Source organism: Phyllobates terribilis, unplaced genomic scaffold, assembly GCF_046119375.1.
Source record: "Phyllobates terribilis strain yellow unplaced genomic scaffold, ASM4611937v1 Scaffold_7__3_contigs__length_470593459, whole genome shotgun sequence".
Taxonomy (NCBI): Eukaryota; Metazoa; Chordata; class Amphibia; order Anura; family Dendrobatidae; genus Phyllobates; species Phyllobates terribilis.
Window position 1 is genome coordinate 428,832,760 of NW_027362767.1, and position 21,482 is coordinate 428,854,241.

General features: G+C 46.7%; 1 protein-coding gene across 3 annotated transcripts in view; it reads right to left on the reverse strand.

Annotated features, from left to right (window-relative positions):
- Window positions 1-16,762: 16,762 nt before the first annotated feature.
- LOC141155209 (uncharacterized) overlaps window positions 16,763-21,482 on the reverse strand; it is a 29,967-nt gene continuing 25,247 nt past the window's right edge. For all 3 annotated transcript variants that reach the window (XM_073641960.1, XM_073641961.1, XM_073641959.1), the window contains exon 9: window positions 16,763-18,356. The gene's annotated coding sequence lies outside the window, so the exon portion shown is untranslated. The remainder of the gene's footprint in view (window positions 18,357-21,482) is intronic.

Consider the following 21,482-nt stretch of genomic DNA (forward strand, 5'->3'; position numbering starts at 1 on the left):
TTCTCATCGTCTCTGATTGGTTGAAGTGAGCAGATTTCTTTGTATCATACTCAGACACACAGCTGCTTTTAATGTATAACTACTGAGAAGTGCGGTAGGATTCTTTACCTCATTATATCTTTGTGAAAGTCTAATATTTTACTGATTGAAGTTTTTCTGCTTCAAGTATTAAAAGTTAATGTACTTAGAAATTTAAGATTGAAGTCGGTTATCTTCTCACATAACTTACCTGACAAATCTGAACCCCCATTAAGATGTTGAAAAATGTAAGTAATTCTTGAGTATGTCACTCAACGCTACTGATAACAAGAAGGGTATAACCTGGCATGAGGGGGTACGAATTGGCCTAGGCCATAATAGACCCGGGGTATAATCAAGCTTAGGCCACTTTAATCCGGGTATAGCCTGGACTCGGGGTATACTATGGCCTGTTACACCGGCACTTCCGCTGTGGATCGTCTGCAGTATGAGCCGTGTTCAAATTCCCTTTATCTTCCAGCTTAGAACATTCTAGTGTACTGGTGACCAGGAGCCACATGTGGCCCTCATGTGCTTTCCCCGTGGCCATTGTGGGTTTTTCTTACTTTAACCGGACGGTAAGCAGACTTTTACCCATGTGGGCAGATTATCTGCAGCTGTGATTCTACAGAGAGATTTCAGTAAGCTGGAGGCTCGGGCCAAGAGATGGCGACTGAAGTGTATTGGAGATAAATGTAAGATCAGGCACTTGGGCCGAGGAAATACAATGTACAATTATGTACTAAATGGTGTACAATACAAAGTTATATTGTGGTGCCGTGTTAGCCAGAAAAATCGATGTAAATACTTTTATCATCATATTATACAGCACTGTGTACTTACAGTTGCTCATTTTGCCTTTCTGCCCAGTTAATTATTCTCTTTTCCATTAGGACTATGACATTGCGTGATTAAAAACTGACGAGCTGAATCCTCCTAAGCTCAATGTGGAAACAGGAGGAGGTCAATTTTCCCTGCATGACTCATAAGTCACTGCAAAAGTCAATGGCAGGGGGATGAGGGACCAGCTGGGTCAGGAGTTGAAAAGTGGAATGATTCATGCAATGATAAGAGACTTCCTGTTTCTACATAGAGCAGAGAAAAGAGAAGAATTAATTGGGTAGAAAGGCAAAATGAGCAATTGTAAGTACACAGTGCTGTATAATGTGACTGCAATATAAGAGGATAAAAACTTTGATGGGAGGAGGCTTCTTTAAGAAGCAGAGATATACATGACGAGAATATAGTTTCCTCTATAAAGGTCACTGGTGCGGCCGCACTCATATACTGGGTAGTTTTGGGCTCCCGTGTACAATAAGGATAGAGCTGAACTGGAGCCGGGGCAGAGGAGAGCAACCAAGGTTATTATTATTATCTATTTATATAGCGCCATTGATTCCATGGTGCTGTACATCATACAAAATATATCACTTACAGTAACAAATAACATGATAGACTCGTACAGAGGAAAGAGGACCCTGCCCTTGTGGGCTTACATTCTATAGGATGGTGGGGAAGGAGACCGTAGATTGGGGGGTTGCAGTAGTTCCGGTATTATTGGGGTGGCAGCAAGCAAGGTCATGGCCGGCTGTAAGCTTGTTTGAAGAGATGGGTTTTCAGGTTCTATCTGAAGGATCTGGATGTGGAGGATAATCGGACGTGTTGAGGCACAGAATTCCATAGGATGGGGGATATTCGGGAGAAATCTTGGAGGCGATTGCGTGAGGAACGATTAAGTGTGGAGGAGAGAAGGAGGTCTTGGGAGGACCGGAGTTACATAAGGGAATATATCGGGAGATTAGTTCAGAGATGTATGGAGGAGAGAGGTTATGGATGACTTTGTAGGTCAGTGTTAGTAGTTTGAAGGGATTTGCAAAGGGGAGAAGCGAAGGAGTAGGGAGGAGAGAGATGGATTAGATTAGTCGGACAGCAAAGTTGAGGATGGACTGGAGAGGTGCGAGAATATTAGCAGGTAGGCCACAGAGGAGGGTGTTGCAGTAGTTGAGGCGGGAGATGATGAGGGCATGCACAAGCAGTTTAGTAGATTGAGGGTTGAGGAAAGGACGGATTCTGGAAATATTTTTGAGCTGGAGGCGACAGGAGGTGGCGAGAGCTTGGATGTGGGGTTTGAAGGACAGGGCAGAGTCAAGGGTTACTCCGAGGCAGCGGACTGCCAGTGCAGGGGAACGTGTGATGTCATTTATTGTGATAGAAAGTGTAACATACCTGGCGGCGCCCTTGCATGGTGGTCCATCTCCCACTGTGCAAGAGCACGCACTTGATCTCCAGTCCAGAATGTCTCTCTGGCTTCCCTCCATGCTGTCTGTTTGTGTCTGTTTCTGCTGCTTAAGGGCGGCGCCCGATCACTTTCTGCTTTTTGTACCTGCTGTGGGTCACACCCCTTGTGCGTCCTCAGCCTATTGCTGTCTGTCACCTGGTATATAACCCAGCTGCTCCAATCAATCCCTGCCTGAGCATTGTGTTTTCATTCAGTGTGTGCTTGCACTCTGAATGTGCCAGGTCCCGTTCTGTGTTCTCTTGTCTGTCTATCCTGGAGGCTGTATTTCCAGGCCTGTCTGAACACGCTCCTAGCCTGTTCCTCCCGCCTTCTAGGGGCCGATTACCTAGACCCGCTCCTGTATCTTGTCTGTCTTGTCTGAACACGCTCCTAGCCTGTTCCTCCCGCCTTCTAGGGGCCGATTACCTAGACCCGCTCCTGTATCTTGTCTGTCCTGTCTGAACACGCTCCTAGCCTGTTCCTCCCGCCTTCTAGGGGCCGATTACCTAGACCCGCTCCTGTATCTTGTCTGTCCTGTCTGAACACGCTCCTAGCCTGTTCCTCCCGCCTTCTAGGGGCCGATTACCTAGACCCGCTCCTGTATCTTGTCTGTCCTGTCTGAACACGCTCCTAGCCTGTTCCTCCCGCCTTCTAGGGGCCGATTACCTAGACCCGCTCCTGTATCTTGTCTATCCTGTCTGAACACGCTCCTAGCCTGTTCCTCCCGCCTTCTAGGGGCCGATTACCTAGACCCGCTCCTGTATCTTGTCTGTCCTGTCTGAACACGCTCCTTGCCTGTTCGTCCCGCCTCTCTGGGGGCCGTATTCCCAGACCCGCTCCTGTATCCCGCTGCAGTTTCGGTCTCTTCCGCACACTCAGTTCCAGTCTGAACTCTCTCCTATCCTTTACCTGTTTTGCCTCTATGTCCATTCCTTTCCTTTTTCTGCAGAGTCTGAACTCGTACCTAACTCCTGCTTGTTGTCTCTGTACTCCCGTTTGTGTGTTTGTGGTCCACTCGCTTCTTCACTGCAGGTACCTTGTGGGTGTCTGGCTCTGCCTTTCCCTTCCTGTCTGTTCCGTGTGAACAGAGCCCTGTTCCCCCTGCTCAGTCTCGCTCTGCTCTGTCTCCCTTGCTCACCGCTCCAGGCGGTCTCGTCCTGCTCTGCTCTTGCTCACCGCTCCAGGCGGTCTCGTCCTGCTCTGCTCTTGCTCACCGCTCCAGGCGGCCTCGTCCTGATCTGCTCTTGCTCACCGCTCCAGGCGGTCTCGTCCTGCTCTGCTCTTGCTCACCGCTCCAGGCGGCCTCGTCCTGCTCTGCTCTTGCTCACCGCTCCAGGCGGTCTCGTCCTGCTCTGCTCTTGCTCACCGCTCCAGGCGGCCTCGTCCTGCTCTGCTCTTGCTCACCGCTCCAGGCGGTCTCGTCCTGCTCTGCTCTTGCTCACCGCTCCAGGCGGTCTCGTCCTGCTCTGCTCTTGCTCACCGCTCCAGGCGGTCTCGTCCTGCTCTGCCCTTGCTCACCGCTCCAGGCGGTCTCGTCCTGCTCTGCTCTTGCTCACCGCTCCAGGCGGTCTCGTCCTGCTCTGCTCTTGCTCACCGCTCCAGGCGGTCTTGTCCTGCTCTGCTCTTACTCACCGCTCCAGGCGGTCTCGTCCTGCCCTGCTCTCGCTCACCTCTCTGGGCGGCCTCACTCTGCTGTGTTTGTCTGCCACATCTGTGGTTCTGTTCCAGAGTCCCAGTGTGTACTGGGTCCTATCCCGCCTGTGTTCCTACCTGCTAGTGCCTTCCTGTCTGCACTCTAGCCGTGCTTGCCTGTACCCCCCTGCCTGCATACCCGCCTGCCCGCATACCAGTCGTGCCTGCCTATTCCCACCAGTCTGTGTGCCAGCCTAACCAGTCTGTTCCTGTATTCCCCTGTGTGGGTCAACAGCCGTGTCTGGGGTCTGTCCTGGAGTAGCACCTGGTCCCTCTGCTCGGTTCCTCCTGGGTGCACTGGCGTCGTATGCTGTCGTGCGACCCTGGTCGGATCGGGTGAATACCTAGTTACGCCCCTCCAGGCATTCACTCTCCGGCACGGTCCAGTGGAATCACACGCACACACCGCTCAGCCCGGGCGTGTGCATTACAGCATGCTCAGGCCATGGTTCCCGTTGAGCCCCACGGCCTTCGCTCTCTGAGACGTTTTCCAGCGAATACATGCATTAAAAATAAATAAATACAATTTTTTTTTCTCTAGCTGAGTTCCTGGCTAATTACGCACCCGTCCAGATGGATCTATCTGCTCTCGTTCCTGCGGATCCGCCACATTACTATGGGGATCCAAGACAAAGTCGTGCATTTGTGGAGCAATGCATGCTACACTTCAAGTTCTACCCTCTATGTTTTCCCACCGATCGGGTTAAGGTGGCATTCATTATGTCTAACCTAGCGGGTGATGCCTTGGAATGGATCAACCCCCTATGGGAAACACAGGATCCTATCGTCCTGGACATAATGGCCTTCCTGGTGGCCTTTCTAATGGTCTTCGATGATCCTAACCCAGAGGCTCCTGCTGAAGCTTCACTTCCCAATATCCAGGAGCAGCCCCGATGGGTAATGTGTGTGGGTAGCGCAATAGTCCTCCAGCCCAATGAGACTACTGTCCACCCAGAATCCTCACAGGGTGACTACGCTCTCCGGAATACTTCTCCCAACCTCAAGAGGCAGTCCAGACGTGCTAGACGTAGAGGCAAGCCGTCACGCCAGGGTCTGTCCTCCCTGAGACCTCCTGACACCAACCTTGAAGTCCCTACTGAAGCTTCATCTCCCTGTATCCTGGAGAAGCCCCAACGGGTAATGTGCGTGGGTAGTGCACCAGTTCTCCTGCCCGAAGAGACTACTGCCCATCCAGACTCCACACAGGAGAACTTCCTGCACCCGGCATCAGATGCTTCACCCACTTTAACCGGTGTGCATGTCCAAGGATGCTCCGAAGCTGTGATTACCTCAGAGTCTGTGCACCTCTACTACCTGGCGGAGGACCCCCAGTTGCCTCCTGAATCCTCCGGGATACCACTCGATGACAAATGGAGAGAGACTTCTCTACACCTGGTACTCGATACTTTGTCCGCTCCGTCCTGTGAGCCTGACAATGGGTACCCCAAAGTGGTAGTTTCCCCCGAGTCTCTACACCCCTCCGACCAGGCGGAGGACCTCCAGTTGTCTCCAGAACCCTTCGGGGTGCTACCTGGTAGCGAAAGGACAGAGACTCTCCTATACTCTGTACCTGATACCTCGCTCGCTTCGTCCAGTAAGTCCAACCTAGTGTACTCCGAAGCAGAGGTTACTCCCGAGTCTCTACACCCCTCCGACCGGGCGGAGGACCTCCAGTTGTCTCCGAAACCCTTCGGGGTGCCACCTGGTAGCGAAAGGACAGAGACTTTCCTATACTCGGTACCCGATACCTCGCCTGCTTCGTCCAGTGAGTCCGACCTAGTGTACTCTGAAGCAGATGTTGTCTCCGAGCCTCTGCACTCTTCTGACCCGGCGGAGGACCTCCAGTTGTTTCCTGAATCCTCCGGGGTACCACCAGATAACAAAGAGACAGTGACTTTTCCTCATCCTGTACCCGATAACCCGTCTATTTCTTCCTGTGAGCTTGTCAAGATGTACCTCGAAGCAGAGTTTACCCCCAAGTCTCTGCTCCCCTCCAACCCGGTGGAGGACTTCCAGTTGTCTCCTGTACCCTCTGGGGTGCCACCTGAAAATATGTGGAGAGAGACTTCCTTGTGTGCTGTTCCTGGTACTCCACCCGTTTCGTCTGTTGCTGAGGATGGCTGGATAGGAGGTAGCATCCTAGCTAACCAGATGAGACCAGTTTTTCCTGTGGACAGTGGGAGTGATCTCCTTGAAGTGAAGGATTGGCCCTCGAATTCCCTGCGGAAGATTCTGGCAGGCCTGAAGAAGAGGGGGCGTAAGGGGGGGGGTACTGTAACATACCTGGCGGCGCCCTTGCATGGTGGTCCATCTCCCACTGTGCAAGAGCGCGCACTTGATCTCCAGTCCAGAATGTCTCTCTGGCTTCCCTCCATGCTGTCTGTTTGTGTCTGTTTCTGCTGCTTAAGGGCGGCGCCCGATCACTTCCTGCTTTTTGTACCTGCTGTGGGTCACACCCCTTGTGCGTCCTCAGCCTATTGCTGTCTGTCACCTGGTATATAACCCAGCTGCTCCAATCAATCCCTGCCTGAGCATTGTGTTTTCATTCAGTGTGTGCTTGCACTCTGAAGGTGCCAGGTCCCGTTCTGTGTTCTCTTGTCTGTCTATCCTGGAGGCTGTATTTCCAGGCCTGTCTGAACACGCTCCTAGCCTGTTCCTCCCGCCTTCTAGGGGCCGATTACCTAGACCCGCTCCTGTATCTTGTCTGTCTTGTCTGAACACGCTCCTAGCCTGTTCCTCCCGCCTTCTAGGGGCCGATTACCTAGACCCGCTCCTGTATCTTGTCTGTCCTGTCTGAACACGCTCCTAGCCTGTTCCTCCCGCCTTCTAGGGGCCGATTACCTAGACCCGCTCCTGTATCTTGTCTGTCCTGTCTGAACACGCTCCTAGCCTGTTCCTCCCGCCTTCTAGGGGCCGATTACCTAGACCCGCTCCTGTATCTTGTCTGTCCTGTCTGAACACGCTCCTAGCCTGTTCCTCCCGCCTTCTAGGGGCCGATTACCTAGACCCGCTCCTGTATCTTGTCTGTCCTGTCTGAACACGCTCCTAGCCTGTTCCTCCCGCCTTCTAGGGGCCGATTACCTAGACCCGCTCCTGTATCTTGTCTGTCCTGTCTGAACACGCTCCTTGCCTGTTCGTCCCGCCTCTCTGGGGGCCGTATTCCCAGACCCGCTCCTGTATCCCGCTGCAGTTTCGGTCTCTTCCGCACACTCAGTTCCAGTCTGAACTCTCTCCTATCCTTTACCTGTTTTGCCTCTATGTCCATTCCTTTCCTTTTTCTGCAGAGTCTGAACTCGTACCTAACTCCTGCTTGTTCTCTCTGTACTCCCGTTTGTGTGTTTGTGGTCCACTCGCTTCTTCACTGCAGGTACCTTGTGGGTGTCTGGCTCTGCCTTTCCCTTCCTGTCTGTTCCGTGTGAACAGAGCCCTGTTCCCCCTGCTCAGTCTCGCTCTGCTCTGTCTCCCTTGCTCACCGCTCCAGGCGGTCTCGTCCTGCTCTGCTCTTGCTCACCGCTCCAGGCGGCCTCGTCCTGCTCTGCTCTTGCTCACCGCTCCAGGCGGTCTCGTCCTGCTCTGCTCTTGCTCACCGCTCCAGGCGGCCTCGTCCTGCTCTGCTCTTGCTCACCGCTCCAGGCGGTCTCGTCCTGCTCTGCTCTTGCTCACCGCTCCAGGCGGTCTCGTCCTGCTCTGCTCTTGCTCACCGCTCCAGGCGGTCTCGTCCTGCTCTGCTCTTGCTCACCGCTCCAGGCGGTCTCGTCCTGCTCTGCTCTTGCTCACCGCTCCAGGCGGTCTCGTCCTGCTCTGCTCTTGCTCACCGCTCCAGGCGGTCTCGTCCTGCTCTGCTCTTACTCACCGCTCCAGGCGGTCTCGTCCTGCCCTGCTCTCGCTCACCTCTCTGGGCGGCCTCACTCTGCTGTGTTTGTCTGCCACATCTGTGGTTCTGTTCCAGAGTCCCAGTGTGTACTGGGTCCTATCCCGCCTGTGTTCCTACCTGCTAGTGCCTTCCTGTCTGCACTCTAGCCGTGCTTGCCTGTACCCCCCTGCCTGCATACCCGCCTGCCCGCATACCAGTCGTGCCTGTCTATTCCCACCAGTCTGTGTGCCAGCCTAACCAGTCTGTTCCTGTATTCCCCTGTGTGGGTCAACAGCCGTGTCCGGGGTCTGTCCTGGAGTAGCACCTGGTCCCTCTGCTCGGTTCCTCCTGGGTGCACTGGCGTCGTATGCCGTCGTGCGACCCTGGTCGGATCGGGTGAATACCTAGTTACACCCCTCCAGGCATTCACTCTCCGGCACGGTCCAGTGGAATCACACGCACACGCCGCTCAGCCCGGGCGTGTGCATTACAGAAAGATCAGGTGGGGAAGATATGCGAGATGGGAGAAAGATGATGAGTTCAGATTTGTCCACATTGAGCTTGAGGTAGCGAGAGGAGAAGAAGGAGGATAGTAAAGGGAACCTATCACCAGTTTTGTCCTATATGAACTAAAACTATCACCTTATGCAGCGCTAGCGCCTGCGCTACATTCCATAAATGCTGATAAAACCTCCTGACTCCCCCTGTATACCCCCAAAAACTTTTTTAAGTTCTCCCGCGTTGTATGGTAATAGGGTCAGTCCGATCCGATGGGCCTGGTTTCAGGCTTCTCCATTCCTCCCCCCAGCTGCTGCTCGCTCTCCTTCACTAATTGACACTCAAGACGCTTCGCATCACCCACATTGCCGGGTGAAATCTGCTGCGGGCAGAGCTGAAAACATAGGTGCGCACGCGCCCAGAGTAGGTCGAAGCATAGTGCGCAGGTGCGAGCTGCGATTTCTGTGCACAGTTTCAGTTGATATATGATAAAACTGGTGACAGGTTCCCTTCCAGGGAATGGGGGACTACAGAAAACGGGTTATCAGACTGGGGGCTATTCAGTTTGGTAGAATGAGGGCTGAGGGGCAATCTTACTACAATGTATAAATATATGGGGGGATGGTACAGAGATCTGTAGGAGCTTTTTATACTTAGACCTGCGACAGGCGAATGGGGGCATCCTCTATTTCTACAGGGAAGGTTTAATCATAATCACAGATCGCGATTCCTTACTGTACGAGCAGTGGGAATGTGGATTCTTTACTGTACGAGCAGTGAGAATGTGGATTCTTTACTGTACGAGCAGTGGGAATGTGGATTCTTTACTGTACAAGCAGTGGGAATGTGGATTCTTTACTGTACGAGCAGTGAGAATGTGGATTCTTTATGGTAAGAGCAGTGAAATTATGGAACTCTCTGCCACATGACGTTGTGGTGGGTAAACTAAAAAAATGTTCAAGGAGGCCTGGACGCCTTTCTTAATGATATATTATCACAGGTTATGGGTACTAGATTCTGGGACAGGAGGTTGATCCAAGGAAGTAGACTAATGGCCGTATGCGGAGTTGGGAAGGATTTTTTTCGCTTATATGCAGCTATTAACATCTATGCCCTCATCTGGATCAACATAGTTATGGCTTGATGGACTTATTTCTACTTTCAACCTGAAAAAGTATGAGGAGGTGCGAAGTGTTCATGGTGATTTTAGAACATTTGCAAAACCCAACTATTAACGTGTGTGGTGGAGAGGCGCCATCTACAGGCCATTGTGAGGAAGGGATTATGTCTCTGCTCACACGGGGTCCTCTTATTTGTTCCTTATGCTACGGGATCACAGCGGTAGTAAAACACCAGAAAACGTTCTCAGTTGGAAAAGACAAAAAAATATATAACATAATATAAGGCAGCAAATATTTCCATGCTGAAAACTATTAGGTTATAAATTAAATAGTTGCTCTGTCATTTTGCAACAGGCTTGATACTTAGTGTGTATACAGTATATATTACAGGTATCTGTATAATGCATAACTTATACACCCTTTTTTTTTTGCTTTGAAAAAAATAAAAAATCAGTGGCAGAATGGTTGTATGTTTTTAAGATTTTTCCCTCCCGACATTAAAATTGTCCTTTTATCAGTGTGGCTATGGGTGACCTCTAGATGTTCGTATTCATGTCAGGATTATAAAGTCATTATCGCATGGATTTCTAAAATAAGCTCATCAGCCTCATCAGGACTAAGATCTATGTAATAATGTAACTAAGGTCAGGATCAGATCAGTTTATGCAAAATCGCCCATTTTTTTGGATCTGTGAACAAAAAAAAAAAGTGCAACATAGGAATGGTGACCTGCATGGGCTTTTTTTTTAAACTGTAAATTTTTATTAAAATATAAAATATAACAATCAACAATAGCATATCAAATGATTTGAAAAGTTGAAATAAAGACATACATATAACTGAGAAGACCTTCTTTTGTCTTAGAGGTGATATTTAGTCCAGACATAAGGGTCAGGATGGGACGAACCCGTAAACTAGCTCTCTAGCCCCCCTCCCCAATGACTTCCCGCATTCACTAAAGTTCTTCCAAACCATCAAGAACTTTGATGTTTTCATCTTATACCTATACAGACTATTTGACAAAAGACAAAGACAGAAACATAGAGGGGAGAGGGAAGGACAATATATACCAATCAGCTATTGTGTTGCGCCCAGTAGTAGTCCCAAGGGGCCCAAATTGTGTCAAATAAAGGTATTCCATCATTTAGAGTGGCTGTCATGTATTCCTTCCTCCTGATCTCTACTCTCCTAGTTAGGAGTTCCCTACGAGAGGCGGGGGGCAACCTTCTTCCAGTATAAAGCAAATAACCACCTGGCTGCTGTCATATGAAGTAACAGTTTAGAGGAGTTTTTACCCTTTCCCTTGGGGGTGACATTTAGCAGGTACACAAGTGGATCAAAGGGGAGGTCAGTGAATAATACCTTCTGAAGGAGAGACCTGACTGATTCCCAAAATCCTATAATCATTTTGCAGGTCCAAAAGATATGAAACGGAGAGCCTCCCGGGGAACCACAGCGCCAACAGACACCCGGAAGCTGAGGATTACGTTTATGCAAGAGTTCCGGAGTATGATACCAGAACATTAATATTTTGTACTGGTTCTCCTTGTACAATGTACATATGGAGGCATTAGCCACCTTGTTCCAGATAGTCTGCCAACATTGGGGTGAACTATCCCTATTCAAGATCCTCTCCCATCTAGCCATGTAGGAATGCTTGAGAAGGCAGTAAGGATACTATAGATACTAGATATCAATCCCTTAGTTCAGGGGCTTCTTTTACACATTATTTCGAACTCAGTTGGACTGGATACTTTGGCCGATCCGTAAAGAGATGAGGCAAGATCTTTGGTTTGCAAATATTGGAAAAATTCTCAATTGGTAATTGGAAATTTAGATTTGATGAAGTAAAATGTTAGAATTTCCAATGTGTCCCTATCCACAATATCCGTATATCTGAAGAGTCCTGCCGAAATCCAAGGGTGGACCATTGCCGGATTAGAAAAATTGGGTAATAAGAGTTGAATAATGAAAGAGACCATTGGAGAATTCAAGGAGCTTATCCAAAGCGTTTCCTGCATGTAAACCAAATATCCCTCGCAAATTGAATGGGACCTAAAGTTGGGGCCATTAGTTTAATAGGATTGGACGACCAGAAGTGAATTTGGATGGATCGGTGCCGACCAGTTTCTTTATCTCCGTCCATTTATTCTACGCCCAGCGTGAGGCCCGCGAGGGAATTCTACGTAAATGGGCAGCCCAATAATATTTAGTGATCTGATGCAGAATACAGAGCAGTGTAGTGCATGCTGCAATTTTTTTATTCTTTTCACACACTAATTGGTACATGTGAACTAGCACACTAAATTGCATTGGTCCTATGTTTTGCACACCTTTGTCTGTACTTACCCTAAAAGTAAGAGCAGGGAAGCCCCAAACACATAATGTAAAGGGCAACAGTAACTACACAGGTCAGTGATCGGTAATGAGCGATCCTACGAATGCAAGTTCCATCGATTATAATTGTATGCAAAATGTGGGTTTATGAAAATTGTTTCAAATCCAAATGACTGATTCTTATGTTATTACCCTTTTTTTAAAAAAATAATCTATATTTAACCATCATGTATGGATTTTGCACAAAACACACGTGAAATTACATACAAGGGAGATGAACAAGAAAAACCTTTATTGGAAATTAATTCTTGTGCCTTTTCCTTTCCAAAGCTTCTCTTGATCCCTTTTCTTTTATAGAAGACTGCGGACCTTCCCTGTGAAGCATCCGGCAGGCGTCCCCCATCATGTTCACGTTCCAGCTACCTTGGTATCATCGTTCCATCTCCTTGATCTCCTGATGAAATCTCTCTCTTTACTAACCAAGGTTTTTAGGAAAGTAGACAAATAGGAATGTAAAAAAATGTCATTCAAATTCATCAGACAACCCAAGGCGTTGAAACGTTTCAGCATGTTCTCCATGAGGCACTTAAATTTTGGATCTTTGTTGTTACCTAGAAAATTCTTCAAGACTTCTTAAAAAATCCCAAGCCCTTTACTCAACAGCTTTCATTTTTATTTCAAACACGTCGCTCTTCATGAGTTTCCGAATATCCGGACCCACAAAAATGGCTTCCTTCAGTTTTGCTTCAGACAGTCCCTGAAACTTGTTACACAGGTACTTAAAAGTGTCTCCTTCTTTTAGTAGAACATTCACAAACTGCTTCATCAGTCCAGGCTTAATGTGGAGTGCTGGCAGGAGAACTTTAGTGGGATCAACTAAACTTTCTGCAACTATGTTCTTGAGTCCAGGATGCAAAGATCTTCTCGTTGGCCAACTTTTTGGCTCCAGTGATGAGTCCTTTCCCAGCTGTACCATTCACATAAAAAGCATGGGTACTTCGTGTATCCTCCTTGCTGCCCAAGGAGCAAAGAGAGAACTTTCAGATCACCACATATTGACCATCTTTGATCCTTGTAGTGAAGTTTCGTGAGAATAAAGTTTACATTCTCAGATTTCCTCCAAGTGCACAGAATGCCCTACAGGCACTGAAGCACATTTGCTGCCATTGTGCAGTAGCACAGCATTCAGACTTTTTCTTTTTTGGATGAATCAATAAAAAGTCTCCACTCGCTCACATTGTACTCAATGTTAAATTTTTCCATCAACCCAGGAACATCAATGCAATACACTAGAGCAAAGCCTTGAGAAAAGTATGGAAGAAATTAGCTTTTTTCTGCTATTGTAGCATGAAAAATATGTACCAGGATTGAGCAGGTTCTTTTCCTTTAGTCTAGAGCAGTGTTTCCCAAACTCCAGTCCTCATGGACCCCAGCAGGTCATGTTTTCAGGATTTCCTTAGTATTGCACAAGTGGTGGAAGTATCATGAAGGCATCAGCAATTCTTTCACTCCTGCAACATTATGGAAATCCTGAAAGCATGACCTGTGGGGGGCCATGAGGACTGGAGTTTGGGAAACACTTGTCTAGAGCCTACCTAGTAGCACTCCCTTTTGATAGTATCACAGCTTGTAAACACTTTTTGTAGCCCGCAAGAGTCTTTCAATTCTTGTTTGAGGGATTTTCATCCATTCATTTTTGGAAAATTCTTCCAATTTCTGTGAGATTCCTGGGGCGTCTTGCATGCTCTGCTATTTTGCGGTCTAGCCACAGATTTTCAACGATGTTGAGATCAGGGGAATGTGAGGGCCACTGTAAAAACTTCAGCTGGCATTTTCTGAGGTCGTCTATTGTGGATTTTGACCTGTGTTTAGGATCATTATCCATTTGTACAATCATCCTCTTTTAAACTTCATCTTTTTTTTATAGATGGTATTATGTTTGCATCAAGAATTTGTTGAAATTTTATTGAATCCATTCTTCTCTTTACTCGTTGTAAATACTTTTATGCCCAAAAAATGACAAAAGTATTCTCAGATTGATACCTTTATTGGCTGAATCAGAAAAAAAAGATATTTGCAAGCTTTCAGAGCACAGGGTCTCCTTCGTCAGGCAGGTTTATCCATCATGTATGGATTTTGCACAAAACATGCGTGAAATTATGTACAAGCGAGATGAACAAGAAAAATCTTTATTGCAGCCAAAAATGTACACAATATTATATATAACAATATTGAATATTAAATTTTGCAACGTTATTGGAAATTAATTACAATTCCTTTTCTCTTGATCCCTTGTCTCTTATAGAAAGCCTGCAGATCTTCTCTGTGAAGCAACCAGCAAATTCATCAGACAACCCAAGGCTTTGAAACGTTTCAGCATGTCTTCCACGATGGACTCAAATGAATAAACACAACATTCAAGAGATATTACAACAGGACATTTGTTCTTGAGGTGGAAGGGGTGATGCCTCCTAAAGATATGCCAAGAAAATCAAATTAGGGTTTTTGTTAGGAATGGAGAGGCAGTGGGAAAGGTCCTTTAGTTATCTGGAGTCCTTTCAGTGGAGGTGTGAACTGTGTCCATATAGCGAGTCATAAATCTAGGAGTTAAATTCAGTCCTATTGACAAAGAATTGAACATCCTTATCAGTATGTCCATGTAGTGAGTCACAGTTCCCACCCCCACCAGACTTGTTAACTAAAGGAACTTTCCCACTGCCTCTCCATTTGTAACAAAAACTTCAAATTTGGATTTCCTTGGCTTATCTTTAGGAGGCATCACCCCTTCCATCTCATGAACAAATGTCCCATATCTCTTAAATGTTGTGCTCTTGTCCTAATTCATTTGTAAACGGGCCTGAAGGAACCTCTGTGCTCTGAAAGCTTGCAAATATATTTTTTTTCTGGTTAGCCAATCAAGATATCATTACCAAGAATACTTTTGCCATTTTTCGGCAATAAAAGTATTTACATTAATTTTTCTGGCTTAAACAGTACATTATAATTTTTTTATTGTACATCTCTCTACCTGTGAAATGTTCCCCGTGCCATTGGCTGCAACACAACGCCAAAGCATAATTGTCCACCCCCATGCTTAATGGTTGGTGAGATGTTCTTATCCTGAAATTCTGTGCCCCTTTTTCTCCACACATACCTTTGATCATTGTGGAAAAAGAGTTCTATTTTAACCTCATTGGCCCATAGGACTTGTTTCCAAAATGTATCAGGCTTGTTTAGATGTTCTTTTGCATACTTCTGACGCTGAATTTTATGGCGAGGACGCAGGAGAAGTTTTCTTCTGATGACTCTTCCATGAAGATCATATTTGTGCAGGTGTCTCTGAACAGTTGAACAATGTACCACAGCTCCAGAGTTGTGGTACATTGTACGACTTGTGTTCGGTTGTGGCGACCCTGCCTCCTGTGACCCCCGTTCCACCGCAGCCACCCCCAGGTAAGCCACCGTTAAAACAAATTGTAAGATGCATCACCAGTTTATTTAAAACCTTTTTTCGACCCCAATATTTGGGGTGCGTCTTATAGTGTGCAAAATATGGTATTTTTTTTCCCCCTAAAATACAAAAGTAAATGTGTCATCTTTAACTTTAGGCCTTTTAGAGATCATTTTGTCTTCTACTTGCTTAACTGTTCACAATAACAGTAATTTTGAGCAGGGGTGCCCAAACTTTTACATGCCACTGTAAAACATTTAATTTGAGCTGTGAAAAAATCTGTGGCTCATTGGGACTAGTGTGAAAGCCTTCATCAGAATCCTGCTCTTCAGGTCCTGAATCAGGTGCATCTTAAAGTTTCTCCAGAGGTGAAAAGACAGGTATTCCAGGACCGTGAGACACAGGGAGACGCGCTGACGGGAGGTCCGGGTATATAATCTCCTTATTTTTAAGGTTGAATCCCTCCACCTACAAGGTTCCCTCCAGATCATAGTCACGCCAAATGAAAGCTCTTTCTTCCCTTTAGACCACTGTTGTAGTTCTTCTACACAAACAGAACACACTATATTGGTTGTCTGGCCCAAAATGACAAGTCTGAAGTCACTGTGTGACTGCAGACTTATGAATTCCCCCAGCGCAGGCACTGTGTGCTTGGGGAGGAAGGGGGATTCCCCGGTTTCTGAGCCGGGACCGGCGGGTATGTATGAGTTATACATACTCCTGGCCAGAGCCCGAGCAGTGGGCATGACCACACTTAATGGAGCGAGACCATGCCCACTAGTCGGGCTCTGGCCGGAAGTATGTATAACTCATACATACCCGCCGGTCCCGGCTCAGAAACCGGGGAATTTCCACAGCACACAGTGCCTGCACTGGGGGGGGGGGGGGGGATTCAAAAGTCGGCCTTCATACACAGTGACTGCAGACTTGTCATTTTTGACCGGACAACCCCTTTAAGAACATCTTCTCTGCCCACAGCAGCCAATCGCAGTACAGTGTCTATTAATTTCTAACCAATCTGATGACACCAAAATCATCCACCAAAGGTTACGGAAAAATGGGTCAGAGTACGGTGCAGAAAAGAAGCCTATGGAGTCCATGTTTGTGAAAAAAACTGTACATGATGGAATTTTTTAAATATTTTTACTGAATTCAGCGATTGAAAGTATATAAGAATCACCTCTTACTTTTCAAACAATTTTACCCTTGCAGAAATGTGCCATTAATGTACGGCAGTAATGACGAGGTGCCGGAGGGGTCATCCTTACAGCGAGGTCTCCGCAGACATCGCTCATATTTATAGGGGGATTTTATCACAAGGCATCATCTCCATCCTGTACAATGGTGAAGAAATGGAGTCGGCACTAAATTTCATCACTAAACACCTCAAAACTTAGTTTTACCTGCTGGAGAATCTCAGCCATAAAGGCTGCAGACCTGTGACTACAGCCCGGACCTTAATATAATAAAACCTATACAGTAAAAGGAGGAAATAATTCAACGAGGAGGAAAAATTAACTTGACATTTTATTTTTGTAAAACTGATTACAAGACACGACACTATTCAAAAGCACAGAACAAAAAGTGAACGACTTTATTTCCTTACACTGGGGCGATTTACACCTGCAGGCCCAGCACATCCGCCCTATGTACCCGCAGCACGTCTCACCGCCTATCGCCTCCCTATACCGCGGCTGATCACTTACATCAGATTAAGTGCAATTATTACTGAACCGGGTCTAATAATTAATCATAAAATGTGTCCATGCGAGCGCCACATTAATCAGATAAGATCTCCGCTGTACAAGAACTCGCTGACAATCCCCAGTCGCCCCCTCCGTCCTCAGTGCAATGCTGGCACTAATCCTCTTATATTGGTTGTGCCTTATTGTGAAGTTTAGTTATTACGCAATATTAAAAATTTATAACACACCAAAGTTTACTCCATACACGACGAGTCCGAATAGGTGAGAACACACCGGAAACCAGGAGAGATCCTGAGCGGACAGACGGGTCGGCCAATGGCTGCCAACATAAAAGACTTAATAAGAGGCAATAAATGTAAGGGTTAAGATAACCCACACTCATTTTAATAATAATAATAAAAAAAAATTATCTGATGGTGCCTCTGGCCACTGAACGGTACGTTACCTGAACCATCATCGCTTTGTATTAATAACTGTTACAATAAAACCCTTGTGTGTCTCCTGCCGATATACCGGCCTTTGCCAACTCCAAAATACACTAGGACCGATCCATTAAGGCTGGAGTTCCTCTACCAGTCTTCATGAAAGGTCCCTGGTGTGAGCTGCCCCTAATATTTCTGCTCTAATTTATAACACCTTCTGGTATATATTACAGTGAATATGGCGCTGCTAGTGTTTCCCCGATTCTGGAGCGCCCGTCGCCTCTCCTAGCTCCTCACACACGGGTTATCGGGATCTCACCTTGTGGTTCTAGTTTTCTCCATGGATCTCTTACTGTCGGTGTCCTTTCCACTTCTGATGTTACTGGTTCTTCAAAGAACCACTACTGTGGGTTATAACTACGGCGCCAGACGTCAGCACATCTCTTTGGTATGACGGCATGTTTGTTTTTTTATCTATGGCCCCAGTTCTGTCCACCCTGGTTAATACATGTACGTTTTTCATACCGGCACATGGCCTGACCACGGAGGGCACATGTACAATGTCAGCCGCCGGTGCAGTTACAGCTGAATGTTGGTGTTTGTGCCGTTCTGCAGGTTGTAAATGGCCCCAGGTATCGTTATAACAAAAAATAACTGAACACATAGGAAGCGGAGCTCGTACAGTCACCGAGGAGAAAGAAAAGAGCGTCTTGACTACAATAAAGAGAATATGGGAAGAGGAGGGAAAAGCAAGACTCTACCTCGTTACAATTCACATTGGTAGAAATGATATTTCGGCAGCAAAATTACAATAAAGCAAAATGGTAACAAAAAGTATATCTGAGGCTGACCACAATGGAAAGAAATAAAAAAAAACCATCACTACACATCAAAATGTACATCCTTATACTGCCCGTCACTACAAAACATCGTCCGGCCGTCGTCTAATGTCACCGCCGGGTCCTGCGCCAAATGTTTTCCTGCAGAAGAGGAAGGAAGCATACAAGCACATCAATACATGCATCTTAATAAAGGATATATAATTTACATTTTCTCTTATTACTAGATTTATTTTACTCCCTTATATAGAGCCATTAATTCCACAGTGCTTTAGACATCATCGCTGTCCCCATTGGGGCTCACAATCTCGATTCCTTATCTGTAGGTCTTTGGAGTGTGCGATATACAGTCCATCCACTATAGCCGACTGCACATAGCAGGGTCATATTGTGGATACTGATACAGGGTAATAATACACGTGTCCTATTCATTTGGTCATAATATTTATGCCAACACATAATTCTACATTGTAGTTTTTCCGGTCTATAACATCGCAGCAGAGTTATGCCAAGGTATCTTATTACTGCTAAGGTTAACCTGGGTGATAATCTACTGCTAATAAGAGATTAGTCTGATATTATTGCTCTAATTCCCTCTCATTGTGTATTTGAGGAATATTGCATTGTGCCATTAATGCCTATAAAGCACACCTGTGTTATGCACATCCCCTATTTATATTGTTTGGTTTCAGTCCTAAATGACAGGATTAAGCGCCCAGCTGACCCTACAGGGCGGTCCGGTGCATACACGGCTATAATGATATCAGAGCCCGCTAACAGTCAGCATCGGGGTGTGACCCTCACCAGACCCTGTACTGAAGCGCATTCAATCCGGCCAATCGCACGGTCCCTACCTAGGAACCAATCGCGTGTGCCCACATCAGGAACATGTGTATTCGCGGTATCCATCATAAGGAGACGCAAGAAAAGCTATTAAACGCATTGCTGCTTGGTTACCTTACCATTTCATTTGTCAGTATTTGTTCCATGTAAGTACATTACCCTAATTCTATAGAGGATCCCGGATATTTATAGAGGATATTTCCAGGAGAAGTCAGTGTTTGGAGTTCAGCAGCGGACATTAGGTGTTTAGTGCAAACCCCAAATGTCACAGTTCTGGTTCGCTTATCTCTAGTCCTAACAGCTTAATGCCTATTCCTTACTACTGATATATTGATGAGCCAGACCTATTCTCCTCTGACTGGGAGTATATCCCCCCATCCTGTACGGCCCTTGGAAGTGCTGGCCCTTTCTGCCCATGAGGCGGACATGGCTCTAGTGGAATGAGCTTTTAGGGACACTGGAGGAGGCAGGTCTTGACTTTTATATGCCTCTGATTGCTTTTTTGATCCAGTTGGCTAAATAACTCTTGGAGGCTTTCTTCCATTTGTTAGGTCCCCAGTACTGGAAAAACAGGTTCTGATCCTTCCTCCAAGGCTCCTTCTGTTGTAAATAGTAAAGGATGATTCTTCTGACATCTAGAGAATGGAATTCTGATTCTCTGTGTTCTTGTGGATTTTGACAAAACAATGGGAGAATTATCTCCTGGGACATGTGAAAAGGAGATACCTTTGGAAGGAAAGAAGGGTCTAGGCAGAGGATTATTCTGTCATCCAGGATTCTCAGATAAGGTTCCCTGATGGAAAGGGCCTGGATCTCACTGACTCTTCTTGCTGTTATGGCTACTAACAGGTCTGCCTTCCAAGATAATTTGTCCATCTGAGTCATAGGTTCAAAGGGCGGGATAGTTAGACCCTTCAGAACTGTATTTAGGTCCCAGGTTGGAACCACGATGGGCCTTCTATATTCATATTCTAGAGGCTGCTGTCATGAACCTCTTTATCCAACGGTGGTCGGCCAAGTTTTGGTCAAAGAATGAGCTTAGAGCCAAAATCTGGACTTTCAGGCTGCTGGGTTTTAACCCTTTAGATAGACCATCATGTCAAAGGTCCAATATTCTGGCAATATCAGGATGAAAGGGATCGATGGGAGTAGATCCATACCATGTAGAGAAGGTCTTCCATATTTTTAAATGGCATTAGTGACCTGCTTCCTGCTCTTTTGTAGGGTGTCTATTACGACATCCGAGAGACCTATGGCTTTCAGGATTAAGGCCTCAGAAGCCAAGCATAGGCTGTGGGGAGCCGGATGAAATATTGGACCTTAATGGAGTAGATGGTGGTCCGGAGGCAGGATAAGAGGGCCCTCTGGGTTTAGAAGGTTCAGAGCCCCAAACCAACTTCTCTTTGGCCACAGAGGGGCGATCAGAATGGTCTTGACCTTGTCTACTCAGATTTTTTGCAAGGTCCTCAGTAGTAATGGAATTTGAGGGAATGCATAGGTCAACTTGAAGCTCCATGGGTGAGAAAACGCATCTACCCTTGAATGAGTCTCCCTGGGATCTATGGAGAAATATTGATTCACATTTGTATTCTGTTCACTCACGAACAAGTCTACACCTGGGTGACCCCATTTCCTGGCTATTAGCTGAAACATCTTTGAACTGAGGCTCCACTCTCCCGGATTTATTTCTGTCCTGCTTAGGACGTCTGCCTGGATATTGTTGGCTCCTCTCAGAAGAAGGGCTGCGTGGAGATGATGTTCCGCCCAAAAGAAAATTCTTGCCGAGACTTCTTGTAGGCTTCTGAACCTTGCACAGCCCTGATGACGAAGATGGGCCACAGTTGTCATGTTGTCTAAATAAATCATGACATGAGTTCCCTGGAGAATAGAACCTGCTGCTCTTAGAGCTTCCTCTACCGCTCTTAGTTCGCTGAAATTTGAGGATTGGCCATCCATCTCTTTGGGCCAGATGCCCTGGAAGACCTTCTGGGATAAGACAGCTCCCCAACCTCCTTTTTGCTGGCGTCCGATGTTAGAGAAGAGATCGGGTGTTGAATCCCAGCAACCCCCCTGGTCAAATTTCCCGGGTTGAGCCACCAGTTGAGAGATACCTTCACATAGTGGAGGAAGAGATATATTTTCAAGTTGAGCATCTGTGGAGCCCTGTCCCAGTGAGAGAGGCTAAAGTTCTGAAGGACTCGTGTGTGCCTGGGCCCAGGGAACCGCCTGAATGCATGCTGTCATTGAACTAACATGGCAAACCTTTTGGTTCTTTAGTATCTGGATCCTTGATCTTACACTGTTTGGATGCTGGTAGTAAGGACCTCTGATTTTGAGAATCTAAGAGGATTCCTAAGAAGACCTTTTGAGTTGATGGGGTAAGGTCTGATTTTTCTCGATTTATGATCCAGCCCAAGGATCCCA